Source organism: Magnolia sinica, chromosome 4 (genome assembly GCF_029962835.1).
Source record: "Magnolia sinica isolate HGM2019 chromosome 4, MsV1, whole genome shotgun sequence".
NCBI lineage: Eukaryota > Viridiplantae > Streptophyta > Magnoliopsida > Magnoliales > Magnoliaceae > Magnolia > Magnolia sinica.
This window is the reverse complement of record NC_080576.1, coordinates 71637108-71650979: the sequence shown is the minus strand read 5'-3', so window position 1 is coordinate 71650979 and position 13872 is coordinate 71637108. Positions and strand designations below refer to the sequence as shown.

At 37.2% G+C, this 13872-nt stretch overlaps 1 long non-coding RNA gene across 1 annotated transcript; it reads left to right on the top strand.

Annotated features, from left to right (window-relative positions):
- The first annotated feature begins 696 nt into the window (after positions 1-696).
- On the top strand, positions 697-5015 carry LOC131243204 (uncharacterized). Its single transcript, XR_009169943.1, has 8 exons — positions 697-771; positions 873-935; positions 1185-1253; positions 1350-1451; positions 2021-2104; positions 3497-3619; positions 4233-4294; positions 4586-5015. It is a non-coding gene; the product is annotated as an uncharacterized LOC131243204 (long non-coding RNA).
- The last annotated feature ends 8857 nt before the right edge of the window (positions 5016-13872 follow it).

Below are 13872 nucleotides of genomic sequence, written 5' to 3'. Positions count from 1 at the left end.
TTTGTATACTTTCGTAGAAGTATCACCCTACTAGAGTACTTACTCTTGTATCAACCATTTGCACTTGGAAAACATGTGATACTAGCATATAATGAGGCGAAGATTGATACCATGCGGCGCAATTTAACTGGATATGTTCTTTTCTTCATTAGTTTGTTGTTAGTTCTTGTTGTAAGTAATTTTTTCTTAATCTCCGCCTCCGTTTGATACATCATTTGTATTTTCTTTCACTTTACCAACAATGTCTGATTACTTCTGTTTGACTTTTCAAATGGGTAGTGCTATGGCTGCTTGTGATTGTAGTAATTTGAATCCTACTTTTCCCAGATTTGTCTTGATTTAGGTTTTTGGTCATGTTGATTAAAGTTTTTATTTTTATTTATATCTATATTTTGTTGTTGAAGCATGTATGTTTCTGGATCTGTTCATCTATTTGTACATTTAGTTTTCCTAGCTTGATTCTATTGCCACTTGTATGCATGCCATCATCAGCTCTTCATTATTACATACACCTGAGATTGAACATGGATCCAGGGTGGCATGGCATCAAGGTACACACAAAAATCTATCTGTTACCATTGATTTATTCTCTCCTATTTCTTCTTCGGCTCTGGAATCTTTATGCAACTCTGACTGCATGAGAATTTCAAAGGTTATTCTTTCTGATGCCATTATGCCGGATGAGGGGAGCACAAGATAATGTCGTATATTTGCTTTTAAAGAAATCTACCAGGGTTTGACCCGAATACACAACATTGCTTGCATAGGTTGGTAAATGTCTCCACCTTTTATCTCAGATATCTAGCTATCTGCAAGCTTTTATGTTGATTTTCTTGGCTTCATGACATGACTTTCTGCATTTGTCATTTCAGGATGCTTACTTGATCATGCTAGCACTAGCTACACATGAAGTGCATTTTGCAATTCTTAGAGAGGTTGGTATGTTAGAAGCTTTGATCATTAAATTTTGGTTGGTCGATTCCGATTTGATGCTGGATCATTCTTTAGTGAGATTCTGGTTTCTAAAATTCTGTCATCTTACTATGAAATGTATAGATGGTGGATTAGGTTGTTTGTCTTGGGCCACATGATGTTGCCCTTTATTTAAGTCATTAGTATTCCTAGTATTTCAATATCTTGGAAACACATCTCAAATTCAAAGCGTTTTGGGATCCATTATGCAGAGAATATCAAAATGGGAGATGAACGAGGTTGATCCGTTGCCAATTACTCAATCTGATAATAGATGCAAGGTACAACACTTTCGTAGGGGCTCAATTTCGTTGCATTTTCTCATGAATGAAATGTTAGTATTGTTTACTATACTTCGTATTCTTCTGTTGTTTCAGGGCTGATGTCGGCCTCATGGGACTGATTCCTTACCAAAAGGTATAATCCGTGAGACCTCCAACTTAGAGATGTGACCATTATGGGGTTTCCTAAAGAAAAAGGTGTGTGAAACAAATGCAAATTTCAATTGGCAATGGAACCAAAACTGAATTTCCTTCATTGTTAGATACAGATTATTAGATGTCTGTGTTGCTTTTTGTCATCTATAGGTGGCAATAAAAACAAGAAAAATGAAAGAACTGTCTGTTAATGTCTTATTAAATGGACTCTTCGAGCAGTTAGTCATCACGTGCAGTTGCACAATCTCCATTGGCATATATAGTACACATGTACAAAATCCCGACTGCTCTTCTGGTGTGCCCCACCTTGAATGGGCATTCAGCCAAAAGTATACCAATTAGGAAAAATCTTAATTAGATTATAGATTTCAGTTCCATTGATCAGGTGGGCCATGAATGTATGAGAAGATGGTTAGAAAAGAAGGTAACAAACCCTCTATATGCAACAAACATGTGTCACGGGCCAGGTCATGTTAACAGTTCTCGTACCTGAAGAGCTAGGATCATGCACATGTGCCACATTAGCACATATGCAGCAAATCACCTCATTAGTATTACCATGTTATTTTTTCAGCACTTCATATTGATGTCTTCTGATATTTTTGAATCAGGGGAACGCAAAAGCTTCGAATAACTTACTAGCCATTGCAGTTGGAATAAAACAGAAAGAAAATGTGAACCAGATTGTTGAAAAGGTATGTAAAGCTTCAAGAGCTTTTCTCTAAGAGTACAAGTATATGCAATAAAGCTCATGTACAACACCACACATGACAACACGTACCATTGACCATGAGCCATGGTCTTTTGGTGAAGAGGTTTGTACCATTGACCATGAACCACCCTTTTTCTTCTTATTTTTAATAACCAATTACAGTTATAAAGAGAGAAACATAGAAAGGATAAGTAGAACTGGTAATGGCGCACTGCTCGAATGCCCCGTATTATGTACACCATGACATTGGGATTTTGCCAACACTCCCACTCAAGCTGGAATGTAGATGTCACACATGCCCAACTTTCCTAAGACATCCACATCCCTTGTTCATCATCGACTGGTAGCCTTTATGAAGATGTTGGCCAATTGGCTGTTAGAACCGACAAATAACATTGTCAGTATTCTCTGCTTCAACTTTTCTGGAACAAAATAACAATCCACTTAGATATGCTTGGTCCTTGAGAAACCAGATTATTTGCAATATAGATGGAGCTTGACTGTCACAGTGAAGAGTTTGATATCTAGGTCTCTTCTTAAATGTATTTCTTTGTCTTTTATTTTTTTCATGATTGTCCCTGGTTAGAACAAGGCCTTAACCTGGACAGTTGCAATATTTGATCTGTAAATTTTTTTGGCTATGGCATTCCATGGCGGGGCCCAACGGATGGCCGAAAGGGATCTTAAAGAGGCACAGGAGTGTCTCTCTGGGAGTTTTATATATCCTGGAAATTATAATATAGAGACAAGAGAAACTTACTAGAACAAGCTATCCATACCCTTGTACTCACATCTTTTGCACTCTTGAACTTGTCCTCTTGAGAATATTTTTGTGAGGCATATGGATGTCCACACTTTGAGATTTGTTCAACACTTGGATGTGCAAATATTTCTGATGAATTTTGGATCCATCTAAAGAAAAAAAAGGTCCAATCATTCTAGTTTTGGGACCTCTCTTGGATTTGTATGATTCTAAAGAATTGCATTGTTAAGGTTATGCTCTCATTTGGTTGATTGCTCCAAAAATAGACATTATAAGAAAAATGGTCTATATTTAGATGATCGGAATCGTCTGGTTGGTCAGGATTCTGCATTGCAGCCTGCAAAGAGTTTGATTCCTTCATTGTTCATTGTAGACCTGCAACAACTTGTTGTATATGATCTTTCTCAAACACAAAATTCTATTTATCTGCAAACTAACCAAGTTATCTTTAGGTTGATTTTATGGGTTTATGGGATAGGTGGATGGATGGGTTGCACTGATGAAGCCAAGACTGTGAACTTGCATTCCTGTTACTTGCTACATTTATTCCTTTTACTGAAAGTTTCATGTTGCTTGAAGTCCAATGTGTGATATATTCTTATTCATGACTAGGGAAGTGGATTCGTTGATTCAGATGTGACATCTCCAAAGCAAATCAATCGAAAATTGCTATTGAAACAGCTAGCAATAGACCTGTGTACCAGTGAGCGGAGGATCCTATTTCACACCCAATATGTAAGCTATGTAACTTCCTAACTATGCTGCACTGATGATTCATTCCAGGATACACAACACAATTCATCCCCACCACATCAGTATTAAAAGTAGTTATTTTAGTTAGGAAATTAAGAATAAAAAATCCCTAAGAGTCATTGAAACATACAATGCTTTTTGAATTTGATGGTTGAGTTAGATGGAATTGGTATGACTCAACTTCAGTTTTCAGTTAGAGGCTGATATTTTTGACAGTCTAAACCATCACTTAGAAAGAGAAAACTTCAACTAAAATGGGTTGCATGGGAAATTCACATGCAACCCAGATCACATGGGTCATGTGTCTAAGCATATAAGCCTTGCATACGATGGACTCCACCATGAGTCACCAGTCATAAAAATCAGGCCAGTCTGCTCATAAGGGTCAGTCACCTTGTACAAGAAGAATGGATAGTCTGATTCAACATACAAATGAGTGCCTATTTGTTGAGTGGACCAATCTGATTTTTTGCATCAGGTCATCTTCATGGTGGATCTCACCATTTACAGCTAGATGTATTACACTTGACACATTGGCAAATGAGCTTTGTTGCCTCTGAAGCTCACATGCAACCAATTGTATGCAATCATACAGGTGTTGTCAACCCCAAGTTGTTTCCAGCAGCAATGAGTAAATCGACTGTTTTATCATACTAGGTGATCGTTATTGTCTGGCCCACATTCTTTCATGGATCAGATCTTCTGCACATTTGACACATTGGTGGGAAAGAAATGGTTGTAATGAAAGTTCACATGGAGACATTTAAAAAAAAAAAATTCTGATGTTTCCCTTTTTTATTGATCTTTACCAATGACTAGAGGACAAGACTGCCTTTCTTGTCTGCTTTTTGTTATACATACATACATACATACATACATATATATATGTATATGTGTGTGTGTGTGTGTATATATATATATGCATATTTATATTGTTTAGTCTTTAAGATTTGCAGCTTCGCCCCAATTTCTGTGATGCGTGGTCAAATTTAGCTAGTGCATATATGAGGAAAGGAAGACTTAATGAGGCAGCCTAGTGTTGTCGCCAGGCTCTTGCATTGAACCCTCACTTGGTGAATCCTTGTTTTGTTTTATCATTTAGTTTCCTTCTTTTATTGTAGATGCATTGAAATTACTATTTGCATATCTTCCCCTTATTGGCAGGTTAATGCTCATAGCAACCTTGGTAATCTGATGAAGGCACAAGGCTTAGTAAGAGAAGTAAGTCATAGTGGATTCGATACATTATTTTCATTGGATGTTCTTTAAGACTCGAAGTAGAATTCGAGAACCATGATCCATGACTGGACTGCACTGGTTTGAGCAGTTGTTCTACTAATGGTGTGTCTTAATTTTTCTAATAAGCTGTTTTGAAACTTTTTCATAATTTCCTTTGATTGAATGAAGGATTGTAATTGTAATTGTAATTGTAATTGATTCATTATTAAATGAATGGATGATTGTAATTGAATGAATGAATGATTATGCAGGTGGTAATTGAATGAATGAATGATTATAATTTTTTTTTAAAATGTAAACAGTAGCTACGGATATTGACCGTAGCTGAAGGTTCATTCACATTTTTTTACCTATGAATCATTTCGTAGGTAAAAGTTTTGTCAATAGTTTTTACCAATGAACAGTATACAATTTTTACCTACAAAAATTTTTATAGGAAAAAGTTTTGTCAACACTTGTACCTACGAACAATTTCGTAGGTAAAAGTCTTAACACAGTTTGTACCTACGAAACATTTCGTAGGTAAAAGTCTTAACGCCGTTTTTACCTACACAAAATTTCATAGGTAAAAGTATTAGCATATGTATTAGCTACGGAAACTTTCGTAGGTAAAAGTCTTAACAGTTTTTAGCTACAAAAACGTCTAAAAACGTTTATAGGTAAAAGTCTTAACAACGTTTTTACCTACGAAAAATGTCGTAGGTAAAAGTCTTAACAAAGTTTTTACCTTCAAAAAATTTTATAAGTAAAAGTCTTACCCATTGCCGACGATGACATTTTTCATTGGTAAAAACCTTTACCCACGGTCTTTTACCTACGAATTTACCAAAGAATTTTTTCGTAAGTAAAACTTTTTGCCTACGAAATTATATCATTTACCTACGAATGTTTTCGCAGGTAAAAGTGGAATTTCTTGTAGTAATTAGAATGAAGGATGTGGGCGTCATCAGTATTTATAGGGAATTGGACCCGATAACGGGACCTGATTAGCCATTGTGAGGGTGCGCAAAAAGGCATCTGGATAAAAGATGAAAGAGAGTTGATCCTATTTCTTTATCATGGAAAGGATAAACAAAGGATCAAGGGGGCATCTGTTGAGGTACAAAAATATAGATCCAAGAACAAATCAAAAGAAAGATTAAGAGAAAAACAAAGAATTAAAAAAAATAAAGAAAATGTAGAAGAAATGAGAGATTTATGGTGTTGCGCGTACCCGCGCAAAGTATATGGGTTGCACGGGTCGGCGCAAACACCATTATTAGTTGTGCGTACCTGCACAACACTATGATGGTCAGGATGATCCAGATGGCTAAGGTCTAATGAAAAGTGGACCCCATGATATGAAAATCGAGAGTTCGCACTTGTGGAGGCATATAAATACCCCACTCCCTCTCTCATTTGGACACAATGAAGATTACGAAGAAGATTAGAGCTCTAGAGAAAAAGAAGGATTTAAAGGTATTCAGAAAAGAAGAAAGAAGAAGGAGGAGCGCATGTCACACCAGCCCGCGCAACCACTATGGTGTTGCGTGGACCCGCGCAATCAGAGTGTGTTGCACGGGAATCTGTATCAAAGAGCCAAGATGCTATCAAACTAAATCGAAATGCTATCAGCACGCCAGCTTTTCTTCAATTTCAGCTCTTCTTCAATTCAGAATCACGATTATGAGTTCAAGAAGAAAATACAAGATGACCATATCCATACAATATTCCTCTCAATGAGATGAGCAAATCATAAGCCGAAATGCTGTCGGATTTTATACTCAAACTCTTTCAATACTTGTATTTTGAATATTCTATCTTAGAATCAAGGGAAAACGAAGGATGTAAACGAATTCAGAATGAATAAAATTGATAATTTTCTCTATATTTTCTCTATTATGATTAAGTAAGATAATTCCCTAAATCAAATACATTTATTTCTTGTCGAAACATAGTACAAGAAGTAAATGCAGTTTCTTTCATTAATATGGTTCCATCATCGACTACTACTTCCATCATAGGAGGGATCCATTTAGTTACAGTGGCTTGCCACATACTTCCATCTATGGATTTGAGGAAAATCCTCATCCTGGCTTTTCAATATGAATAATTAGAGCTATCAAAGGGAGGTGGCTTGGTAATGTATAGATTTTTGAAATTTGACATATTGAAGCTCTAGATCTAGCTCAAGGATGTAAATCCAAAAAATAAAAAGAGCAACCCTCTCTGATATCACTTAAAATAAAGAGCTAGTGATGTCCTATAGGGGGTGAATAGGATAATGCCAAATAATTGAAACAAATGCGAAATATGTAAAGATTACAAAAATCTCAATTGCGTGAGTATTGAAACCTTGATTCCAAATAATTTGTAAGACAATCTTCATCTAAAATATTAGGCGTGACAACCTTATTTCAAGAATGTCTTTAAAATTAATCTTTCAAACTTGCAAGAGTATATAAAAGGATTACAACATTCACCACTGAAATGAAATAATAAATTACATCCAATCATAAAAAATAATAAGGCATTCACCACATGCCACAAGGAGTTATAGTGGTTTGATGCTTAAAACAACCACACTTTCTCCACTCCCAAAATTATTAGCTTTCACTATAAAAAGGTTTTCACAGGGTCACCTTAATAACTTGATACAGTTTCTTGTAATTTTCATGGGCTATCACAATAAAACCCAATTGAGATTTTTACAAGTTATCTTTGACAAAACCTCAACTGAGATTTTCATACGATATCTTAGAAAAACCTAAATAGAGTTTTAGAAGATACACTTATCTTCAAATGTAGAAGACGTAGCAGAAGGACTTCTTTCTTGAACGTAGATGGTGCAATGTTCAATCAGACATAAAGAGTCTAGGGTTCTATAGATTTTATAAATTGAAAAACTCAAATGCTACTTGATTCAATTCTCTTATATCTTAAAGAAGATTATAGTTTACTCTCTTAGATTAAATGTAAAATGATCTTAAGAAAAAGAGAATTGAATAAGCTATTAAAATAAATTTATAAATACCAACAAATAGCTTGCCGAGGACTTGAGCTTCTCTCTATCTCTCTCGGAGAAGAATTATGATAATTTTCATTGTAATTTTAGAATGAAAGAAATACTCAATTTAGAGGCAAATAAATTACAACTTTGGCTAGCCCAAGATAGGCTCCGAATAGCCCGAGTTTACCGGATTCTGTTTAACAAATTTCAGATTGTGTGGGATACGAATTATCCAAAAGTTGGCTGGCCTGAGGACAAATTCGGCTAGCCAAATTTTCCCTTCGACTGGCCGAATTCCCGCGAATTTCAAAAGTTGGTGTTGCTGGAATTTCACTTGAACTTTTTCGGGTTGGCTGAATTTCAAGCTTTGGCTAGCCGAACCAAAACTTGAGCTAGCCGAATTTTCAACAAAAGTCATTATTTTGCTCAGACATGAAGTTAGGCTGGCCGAAGAAGTTTAGGTTGACCGAACCAGAAGTTAGGCTGGCTGAATTCTAGACAAAAACATTAGAAAAGAACCATGATAAAACAGTTTTGAAAGCACCTAGTCCTAAGGTCTTTCTAGGGTTTATACCACCTAAGATGTATCAAATATCTGAGTCACTTTGACTTGAACTTCGTCTTGAACTTTGTCTTAGACTTTATCGTGAATTCGGACGACGATTTTGGAACTATTTCTTTGAGAAGTTGTGTTGATCTTTTCTTGAACATAAGGCAATCTTGAGCTGATCTTCAGGTTATACCTTGAAGCTCTTTTGTCTCACAAAATTTAACAGCCCATATGTGCTCAACATCATAGCACTTATGATATTTTTTTTATCTATACATCATTGATCCATTTTTCTACCTCATTTTATATCACTTCCCAAAAAGTTAGGAAGATCCAATTATGTGGTGGACCATATTATGGCAAACAACAATGATTAACTATTACTAGGCCACAAAGGTTTAAGAATAATATGATAATTGTTTTATCCTTCTTCCGGCCTTATATGACCATATCCACAGATTGGATTATAAGTAAAACCTCCATAAATATTAATTTGTCCCTCTTTAAAATTATAATGGTAGAGCACTCAATCCTCACTGTTTCATATAGTATGGTCCATTTAAGATTTGGATTTTCTTAATTTTTCATTTCATGTCCTACAATGATCTGTGGAAGTAAAAGGATCGCGAGGATATAGAATACGTTCATCAAGGTGGGCCCCACTATAGAACTGCATCTGTGGAGCCGGTGTCTAACCAAACTCATTCTTATCCTGAGTAGCGGCATGAATCATCCGCAATCGTAAGTGTGACGTTGCATTAGGCCCACAATTTCTTTTCTTCAAGATCCATTCTGACCATTGAAATGTAAAGACTATATTTTGAAATACATAAAAATATTAGGGAGATATAATGATTAGGTGGATTATACCAGGTATGTTGTTTTTAATGGTCCAGACATAACCAAATGTTCATATTTCCAATAGACTCATTTTTGGGCCAATGAACAAAAAGTACGTGGAAAAAAAAAAAAAAGAAAGAAAGAAAAGATGGACGGTGTAGAGGTTAATAAAAGTGGGTCAGTTTCCATTTTCAAAAAGCAAACCCAAATATGGATGGTAAACTGCTATTTTCTTAACGGAAAAGGTGCAAATATAATATATGTAGAGGTTTTGTTGCCTTATATTGAGAGTAATTTCACTTATTTTCATATTGACAAAAAATGCCGTTGTCAAAATTGACGAGGGGTTGGGATGATTCCGCTTCTGTTGTGGCCCACCTAAGATATGATTTTGGATCATTTTTCTTCACAGAAGAAAGCCTGGTTGTATGCACATGATGGAAGGATTGAATATTATGAACAACATAAAAACAACAATATAAAATTATTTATAATATAAGCTTAGCTTATAATCGCAGGTGGTAGATCCGGCCTCTTTCTGCAAAAGGGGTTTCCAGGACTGTTTTTGGGTTAACTTGATCAGGTTTAAGGACTGTATTTTTTATTTTTTTTTAACGGTGGATGATACAAGGGTTTGTAAAAGTGCATATAAATGCACAATATAAACTTGGGTTCGGTTGAAAACTGTCTGGTCGCAAATGCCGGCGCTTAGAAAACAGCTAGTGGCATGGCATTTATATAGTCAAACGTCCCATGCATGTAAGCTAAGCTGTGGATGGTCCACTCTTCAAGGTGGGTTGGTGGGACTTATTGCTATAGAATAAAATATTACTTACTGAGTTTTTTGTTCTTAATGTGAGTTATAAAATGTTACAATGAGTTTTAGAAAAAGATTGTATTTTATTGTATTGTCACGCCTCATCAAGACTGGAGTGGTGGGATCATGGTAGTATAATTAAAGGCATGTAAACGTTCTTTCCTTACAAGGATCGCAAGAAGTAGTGCTGAGGAGGAATTGTGTGGCTTGATCTGCACTCCATGATGATGTCCTCTCGGTCAATACTATACTCTTTGCTTTTCCTAAATGCAGGCCCCATCATTAGCAACAATTGCCAACTCGGACTAGTTCAAGTCTAATCTAGTTTGGTATTACGAGTCACTATATATATATATATATATATATATATATATATATATATATATATATATATATATATGTAATAACCTCAAAAATTAAAAATCCATCAAGAAATTTATGAGATGAGAAATTGCTGAGGAACGATGTTTGTTACCACCGCTAGAATCAATCTGGAAGCGGATTTGGTAAGGTCCTTTTGTGGCATTGATTCCTGTGACTTGGTGTGGGAAGCATTCATATCTTCACGGACAGCGTGATCCGTGACTACTATAACCATCATGTCTTCTTCGGACGGGGATTTACTACCAAAGCCTTTGACAGAAAGCTCCTGCGCTTGAAACCTAGGTGGGGCACTCTGATGTTTGCGAGGAATCCACTCCGTCTATCCGTTTTGGGGCCACGGAATTTTTGAATCACTCTAATATTTGTTTTTTCAGTTCATCCAAGTAGGAATGACCTTATGAACGGTATGGATGGCATGTAAACATCACTGCAGGGAGGTTTCAACGGTAGTAAATTCCCTACCTACCTTTTCCTTTAGTGCGGCCACTTGAGTCTTGGATCCCGCTCACTTTTGGTTTCAAGTTTTAAAATGAGCTCAAAAAACGGATGAACCGGGTGGATTTCTTACAAACATCACAGTGGACCCCATATAGGTTTCGAGCGCAGGAACTTATGCGTCTGTCTTCTTCTCTCATCTATTTTCTCAACACGGCTTATGCGAACACGTGGATGAAAGAGAATATGCCGCTGCTGCTGCTTACCGTTCTTTCATGTTATCCCGGTCAAAATAGAGGAAAGCGCATTTTGGTCATTATCACAGCAGAGTCTGGAGGGGTTAGGCGGGGGCGCGGCTTGGGTGGATCGATGCCTGTGGGGCCCACCTTGATGTATGTGGCTTACATCCATGTGGTTCATCCATTTTGACGGCTCATTTCAAAGCCTAGTCATAAAAACGAAGTAAATCCAAATATCATGTGGATCACACCATTATAAAAGATTACAACAACCGGTCTATCAACAGCCTTTTCCGGAGACATTTTTTGAACTTATCATCAAGTTAAGTTAGATGGCAAATAAATATTCTGATGGCGATTAAGAAGTTTTTAACGGGAGCATTCAATCACCACCGTTTCCTCCGATGTAGTCCACCTGCTTTATTTTTTAGATCATGCCATGAAACGAGTTGTTTTGAGATCTCCTTTCAAGGCATGTATTAATGATCATTGAATGCGCACCGTTAAAAATTTACTAAAGCCTATGTGTTAATAAGTTAAGAGAGAGAAAATAAATAAATAAATATCTTTTCGATAAAAAACATTTTAGCGCACGAAAAGTTTTAATGGCCAATGGCCTGGATCGGTGCGGGTCGAGTTAGACCATCCAAATCCGAATGCTTTCCGGATCGAATTCGGATCGTGGTTAATCCGGACCTATTCGACCCGAAATCCGATTCGAATGGATCTGATCCGACTCGCCCCGACCCGATCCGTAGTAGATAAACCACATGCATCGATATATATCTGTCGTAGGTTACCTGCCGCGGAAGGCTTTCTCAGGGAGTGTGGAAGATGGAGATAGGATGCCTGCTGCGGAAGGCTTCCTATGCTGGGATGCAAGGTGGGGTCTACCGTGATGTTTATGAGAAATCCAACCCGTCCATCTAATTTTTGAGCTCATTTTACAGTATGTAATAAAAAATTACGAGGATCCAAAACTCGACTGGGCATACAAGATGAAATAGTGAGAAAAGAAATTCCAACCATTGAAACCTTCTTAGGATCCGTCTTAATGCTTATATGCCATCCAAACTGCGTATAAGGTCGTTTTTTACTGGGATGAAGTGAAAACTCCGTAAACAAAATACTTTAACCGATACTAAACTTTGATTGCCATCTTAAATATTTCAATGGCGAAAAATAAATTTCCACTTTTTCTTCTCTTGTAGGCCATTTGAATTTTTGATCTACCTTATTTTTTCCCAGTGGTCCTAAAATGAGATTGAAAAACAGATGGACGGGTTTGATTTCCCACGAACATCGCAGTGGGCCCACCCGGAATACTTGCGCAGGAGCTTCCTGCAAAAGCCTTCCGCAAAGACGTACTGACGAGTGAGACTGTGAGGGTGACGTCTGATGCTCCTCGCCGGGTTGTACGAACGGTTCAAAGGAGATCAAAGTTATATGCCCCAGTGCCCCACCATGATGTATTTATTATATTTACACCGTTTATATATTTTTAGAGATGATTATAAAATATTATCCAAAAAATAATTAATATTTAAAGATCATATGGACCACACCACAACTAGCAGCAGATATAATGATTTGCACCTTAAACAATTCACGTGGTCCACTTGATAGTTAGATCTGTCTTATTTTTCGTCTCAAGCCTTAAGACGAGCTCACCAAATGCGTGAACGGTTTGGATATAACACATACCCAATGATCAAACTTACAGGACTGGCCGATGTCAATACAGTGCAATGCACTATGCACCCCACACGGTCGTGCTTTCTTGCTAAGCAAGCCACCGCCACTGAGGTGTCGTTTTCGTACGCGGATTGGCTACTCCCCTGCCATCAGCCGGTCGGTGCTCTCTGGGGCCCAACATGGCTTATGTGTTTCATCCATGTCGTTCATATATTTTTCCATATAATTTTATAGTATGGGACTAAAAATGAGTTATATATTGATCTCATTTGGACCACATTACAGAAAACAGTGTCAAATGAGCTTTGACCATTAAAACCCTTCTGGGGTCCATAAAAGTTTTGGATCAAGCTGATATTTGTATTTTCCCTTCATCTTTGCATGTATGACATAATTAACAGATTGGATGTCAAATAAATAGTACAGTGGGCCTTAGGATGATTGTAACGGTGGATATCCAATCGCTATTGTTTTCCTTTGGTATGGTCACCTGAGATTCATATCCCTCCAAATTTTTGTGTCAGGCCTAAAATGATCTTAAAAAATGGATGAGTGGAATGGATGAAACACATATATCATGGTGAGGCCCACATAGCACTGACCACCAGCCACAGTGAGGGTGGCAGAGGAGTAACTAGTCATTTCCCTGTGCTTTCGTGCAGAGCACGTCTGCACCACGTGTCGTGCAAAGGAGAGCTGAGCCTGCGCCTTGAGCTCTGAGTTGTACGAATGGCTCAAATGAGATGATAATTACATGGCCCAACAGTAATGTATTCGTTATATCCAAACCGTTTATTCAATTTTGATGGTCGTTTTAGAGCATTTGAAAAAAAGTTGAACCATATCTAAAGCTCAAATGTACCACACCGAATAGCAGCAGCAAGGTTGATGATTTTTACTGTTTAATATTTTCATCCGAATCGTGCTCAACCCGATCCGACTCGGATTTTCTGACCGAGTCGGAATCGGATCGGGTCAGACCAACTGCAAATTGGATCTGATCGAGTCAGATCTCCCTGATCCGGTCTCGGATCGGATCGAGTTCGG